A 6,221-nucleotide genomic window follows, 5' to 3' on the forward strand; every position below is an offset into this window, starting at 1 on the left:
TTTTATCTTTATTAACTTTAACCCTTTACCAGGCTGACAGTTCAAAACTGACAATCGAATGTCAGTCTTACTCAAATATCAAATATCAAACATTTATTCAGCAAATAGGCCACAGGGGCACTTTTACATGTCCATTTTTAAAAACAATAAATTAAAAAAAACAATTACAAATATCGAATCTATGAAATAATAAATACTTTATTAGAGATGTATACTGTCTCTAAATGTCAAATTACACAAAAAAAAACTATGATAAAAAAATAAAACTATAAAATACTAAAATTCTTTAGAGATGTATAAGTCTCTAAGTGTCAGAGATAAAATATAAAAATATATATTAAATTATCCTTAGAGATGTAGAGGGTCGCCAAGGCTTGAATTCTTATATAAATCATTAAAAGACAAAAATATTAAAACAGACAAGAACCGAATGAAGTGTCTCACGTTAATGTCACTCAAAAGTAAAGTTACATACTTTAACATAACCTGTACCCCGTGTAAGCTTAAACAGACCTACTCATCATAGACTTACTCATCGAAAATAGAACACATGTTTGAAGAACCGCATGTGGGAAATATATATCCCTCAGCCTGGTAAAGGGTTAACATTTATTCAGCAAATAGGCCACAAGGGTCAACATGGAATTTACATACAAGCAAAAAAAGCACATCAATCATCATCATCATCAAAAAAATCGGCTTAAGACGCGTTTAGTATCCAGTATCATGTTATTACTCACTTTGTGTAAAGCGCCTGCATGTTCTGTGTGTGCCTGAACTGCCTGCAATAAAGATGTGATTGGGAGCGAGCACGACTGTCACGCAACCTAGTGTCCGCAAGTCTAGGGGAAAACGTCAATTCACTACATCTTATAAAACTACTCCAAAACTAGAAACTACTGAACGGATTTTCATACGACTTTCATCTATCAATAGAGTGATTCTTGAGGAAGGCTTAAGTATATAACTTGTTAAGGTTTTGTGTCAATTGTTTGAAATATAACGATGTTGTCGGAAAAAATCACGCTGGCTAGGAGCTTTCAGCGAAAACGCTGCCTAATCCGTTTGAGCTATAACAACACAATGTATGGTGGGGTTGTTTCTCATTCATAGGCTTACAAAAAAGTCCGCGATGTTAAATGTCTATCTTTTAACTACTATACATATTCGTAACTTCTAGAAAAAGATCACGTAATATGTGGCATTTGCAAAGCTATTTACATGGATACATTATAAACAATTACTATTACGCTGCACAAATTTCTTCAATGATGTATAATAACTAAGTAGTAGGCGTTATCATGAAGCCTTCGACCATGAATATTCAGAGTAAAGTTAAAATTTCTGGACGCAACGGCCACGTTCCCGCGAACAGAACTGTCAACTTCATTGTGTTTATTCATGTAAGCCGACGACCATTAGGGCATAATAAAATAAAACGTTTTTAACTGAAAATAACAGTTAACATTTTATAAGAATATGAAAAAATAAAGAAAATAGTGTTAACAGTGACGAATTGCAAAATTGGAGGGAAAAAACCACAAGATCGGAGAAGAAAATGCAACTTTCGCGTTCAAGGTCAATTGCGGCGTCCTTTCGTCGATAGCATAGCTACACGGACGTGATAAATATCGAGATAAAAATGTAGCAGGCCATGGATGTACCTACATTAATAGTGCCAGCGAACGAATGTTTAATGCATACATAACTAAAATTCCGAAAAGGAACATAAACGTCGGGTAAGAAATACAGTGGAGTAATATCAAGTGCTAATTCGTTTGTTTTTTGACGTTTCTGCTATGCATTCTGGAGCACTATTCTAGGTGTCTTTGTTTGCTAATTGCATATGGTGGTTGTGCTGTGCATTCTGGAGCACTATTCTAGGTGTCTCTGTGTGCTAACTGCATATGGTGGTTGTGCTGTGCATTCTGGAGCACTATTCTAGGTGTCTCTGTTTGCTAACTGCATATGGTGGTTGTGCTGTGCATTCTGGAGCACTATTCTAGGTGTCTCTGTTTGCTAACTGCATAAAATGGCTGAGCTAAGCGGTTTGGAGTGCTAACCTAGGTATCTCTGCTGCTATTTGCACTTGCCAATCTTTCCCATACTATACTAGGTGCGTTCACTGCCAGTAGCCTTGGGATATTGTGGTGTTATCAAATATCCCTTACCAACAGCACTAAGATGTTGCCCATGTCCTACCCGGCAATGGGTAGTGGACCATAAGCCACCTACAAGTCTTACTAGATATACCTACTGGGTTTGGTGGCGTGTTAGACTAGACACAGCTCTTAACCTCAAGAATTAATCAATGTGGTATGCCAGACTAGGCTGTCTCTTGATATATACTTATCTTCAAGTAGGTGAATTTAAGTGCTTATTCTAATTTCAGCAAGTGAAGAATGAAGCGAGTTAATTTTGACCTTGTTGGAAGGAGGCACCGCACCAGAAGGTTAAATATGGGAATAATCCTTCTAGGACAATCTTGTTGTTTGCTTGCAGATATATAATTACGAACATTACAAAACAACAATGACCCGGACAAGATTATGAAAAAATACTCTGCCTTGTTAAATTACTAGTGCTCTGAAGATGAACCCAGAGACTCAAGCTGCGGCTGGTGAGACGTTTGTCAGTTGGGAACAAGGCTAGGTATTGAAATGAAACAAAATAAAGTTTCCTGTGACCTGTTCTCTCACTGTGATGATTTAGCACTCAATAAATTGTCTGCTGTAACCAGCTATGAAAAGGTAATGTCACTCTTAAGTGACCACTGGTTTTTTGTGTGATTATTATCACTGAGAATCTTACCTAAGGCAGCTGTTCAATTATTAAATCACAATCAATGGCATAAGAGGTTTTTAAATCATTTACTTAAACATGCTGTTGACAAGTGGTGTTTTAAGAAAGTTTAGCAGAAGTACTAATGACTTATAAATTATTGTAAGTCCTAATGCCCGGTACTTTAAACTTCAAGGGCTCAACTATCAATATTTTTTTCTAATGTATGTTTTGCTGTTGCTTTTCTTTTTTATCATATAATAAAGTATTTATTACTTATTTACTAACAACATACAAAAACCCTGGTCAAAAGCAGCAATAAGGAAGCGGAGCAACACTTTCCCCTTTGCATCACAATGTGGTCGCACTCAGCGACACCACAACAGCCTGTGTTCATTTAGAACAAATTCTTGAAAGTTGTGGTTAACTTAAATACATTTTTTGTCAGTGCAATGACATCATATTTACAAGGACCCAAGGATTTTGTCCTGGTTAATCATACATTAATTCTGAAAAATGATTACTATTGAGCAATCGACAGTCAATACTAGGAAGTTATGTGACTGTGATATATACTGTGTGTACAAAATATATGCCTATGATGTTCTCACACAAGAATATACACTTTACACAGCTTAATATTTAACTAAAATATTTTATGTACAAAACCCTAAGGGAAGTAAATACAGTTATATTTTTAATATAAGTAAATTGATTGCAACTAAGCATTGGAATTGCCATGAAACTAATTGTTGCATGAACACCTTTTACTTGATTTTATGAGAGTAGAAAATATCTCTGATTCATGTGGAAAGCTGAGATTACAGTTTTAAGTCCTGTCATTAGACTATTTGACTATATGTCTCTCTAGCTATGTGTCAGACCTTTCATGAAGTGTCCAAGATCTAGAGGTCACACAATGAGCAACTGTTTAGATGTTATATCTATTGTCCTTATGATAAATGTTTTTAGACTATGTAGGTACCTATACAAGATGCACTCTATTATTCTTGATACCATATGGAGCTAGGTATAATCAAATTAAACTAGCTCCTTAGTACCTTAGAAAGCTGTCTAATATCTGGATTTATTTCTTTACCCAATAAGAAACAATGTCAATATATCACCTAGTGTGACTTATTTTGGTGGCTAATTGAAAGTAAAGGGTTATAAATATACTTTTTGAAGATATTTATTTACTATACAGTAATAGTTTATTGACCTGCTGGGGCAACCGTGTGGAAATGAGTTATCTGTGGGATTATGGAAGGAGCCTATTAATAGAATACATTACATTAATTTTATTCAGCTTAATGGTGGTCTTTATATTTAAAGACGTTTCTTTCCGATTTACCAGACTGTGACATACTTCTGAGAAAATACAACACAGCTATCTCAATTATAAACCGCTTTGGTGAACTGAAATACTACTGTACAGTATTTTTACCTCAAAACCATCGATGTTCGATGCTCAAAACAATGTTGAGGAACAATTGGCATTGGTGTGAAACGAGACATTACAATATTAGTCTTAAATATTATAGGTGAACTGTGTCATAGCTGATTGAGAGATAACTATATAAGATTTCGGAGATAAAACGTAAATTAAACAATGAATATTTAGAAATTTCCTGCATCATTTTGGAACTCATATACCGAGTTATTGGAGTCGCGCAGATGAAATATGTGAACGCTATATATATCCTGGTGTAGTAACCCAGATATTTTTTCTACATAGATGCTTGCACATTTTCTTTGATGAATTATTTTATCTATGCTTTTCTTCCATTCGAAATGAAATTTAAGGTACCTATTAAAGTTTTAGGTAATGCAGAAGACATGGCAACAACCATATTGTACACAGTTTTTACAAATACTTACATGTTACATACAATTGTATAGATTTGAGCGCCAGCTCACATTTATAAAAACTTATTCCATTAACCGGCAGTTTCAGTAGTGTCCTTGCCTGGTTACCCCGGTGTTATCCGGGAAGTTCCATCACTGAAGGAGCGGAAAAGAGAAGGAGAAAGGAGGAACTTTCGATTGGTGCGGCCAACAGCATGGTGGGGTGGAGTCTCTTATGCCCAACACCGTCAAGCAGTATCGTAAACACTTGAAACACTGGTGTATGTTTTGTGGAAATAATTACATTAATTATCTTATCGCATCTTTTCTAGCAATGTTTGCCATTCTGAAAGCATTATGTGATGAGGGATCTAGGTATGGAAGTGTCCATTTTTCTAAATCTGCTCATGTGCTTATATTGGGATATAGACGACTCCTCAAATGATAGAGTGAAACGCTTTATGAAGAACGTTTTGTTTCGATTACACCCACCTCAACCTTAAAGTGTGACCTGGGACCCTTAATCAGTCTCAAATTATTTATCAACAATGCCACCAATGAAAATTTTTCATTACAGAATTAAGAGAAAGTTATGAAATTGCTTAGGTACTTACCTTATTTGCTATTGTTACTGCACGCAGCGTGCAAACCCTGTCCTTGATAAAATATGTAATTTTTACTATTATTCTGATTTTCTGACCAAGTCCTTACAAAAATTTCAGCTACCTTTGCTATCCGTAGCATTTTTCAAGGAAAACTAATTTGAAATGGAATGAGGCTTGCTCAGGGCGAATATATTTTAGCTATATATAAAAATAACGAATGGTATTCATTCAGTTGTTAGTAATTATTTATTGCCCTCAAAAACCTCATATGACCATCACTTCCCAAACGATTTGTTCTTGATTAAGTCAACTTTTAAAGATAGTGGTATTGATATTTTTGTTTTCACCACCCATTCAACCTATTATGCGTTGGTTTCAGGATCCAAACCAAAATCATTTAGGAGTAATATTGATGGAAAGAAAAACATCAAGTCCGAGTCTAATGATTTTGCTCATTTCATAATAAGGCCATAGTGCCATCCAATGATTGTGCTTGATCCTTAGTTAAGGAGAAAATAAGTGTTACTAAAGGTTGTAAGTAGCAACACACCGTTCTGTTAAATGGTATTAATGAAATACCTATTAATAAGGAACAATTCATTTTTTGTTTCAACTATTGTTGAGGATGCCTAAGCAGGTCTTCAAGGAAGACTTCTTATTAAAACTTTTGTACTTGTATTTATTTATATAATAAATAAATAAGGATCAAATTACAGTACAACTTGTCGCTCTGGTGTCTTTCAGAGGATTTATATATGATGATATATTCTTTTTGGTGATCTCACTAGATCTCTAAATAATGTTTTAAGAACTAAATATCTATATTGGAAATACAGTTAATGATAGCTAAAAAAGTTCCTTTTCTAAATGAAATCTTAGATTTCATTATTGAAATACAAAGCCAAAATAAAAACATTGAAAACCTATCTCTAAACATCTACTTAGTTATTATACATCATTGAAGAAATTTGTGCAGCGTAATAGTAA

General features: G+C 34.5%; 1 long non-coding RNA gene across 5 annotated transcripts; it reads left to right on the forward strand.

Annotated features, from left to right (window-relative positions):
- The first annotated feature begins 1,338 nt into the window (after positions 1–1,338).
- Positions 1,339–5,955, forward strand: LOC133533125 (uncharacterized). 5 transcript variants are annotated; one of them, XR_009801806.1, is made up of 3 exons: positions 1,384–1,739; positions 2,393–2,750; positions 5,614–5,955. It is a non-coding gene; the product is annotated as an uncharacterized LOC133533125 (long non-coding RNA). The 5 variants fall into 5 exon arrangements; XR_009801803.1 differs by lacking the exon at positions 5,614–5,955 and adding an exon at positions 4,733–5,607; XR_009801805.1 differs by lacking the exon at positions 5,614–5,955 and adding an exon at positions 4,742–4,760.
- The last annotated feature ends 266 nt before the right edge of the window (positions 5,956–6,221 follow it).

The sequence above is a fragment of the Cydia pomonella genome, chromosome 28, assembly GCF_033807575.1.
Source record: "Cydia pomonella isolate Wapato2018A chromosome 28, ilCydPomo1, whole genome shotgun sequence".
Classification (NCBI taxonomy): domain Eukaryota; kingdom Metazoa; phylum Arthropoda; class Insecta; order Lepidoptera; family Tortricidae; genus Cydia; species Cydia pomonella.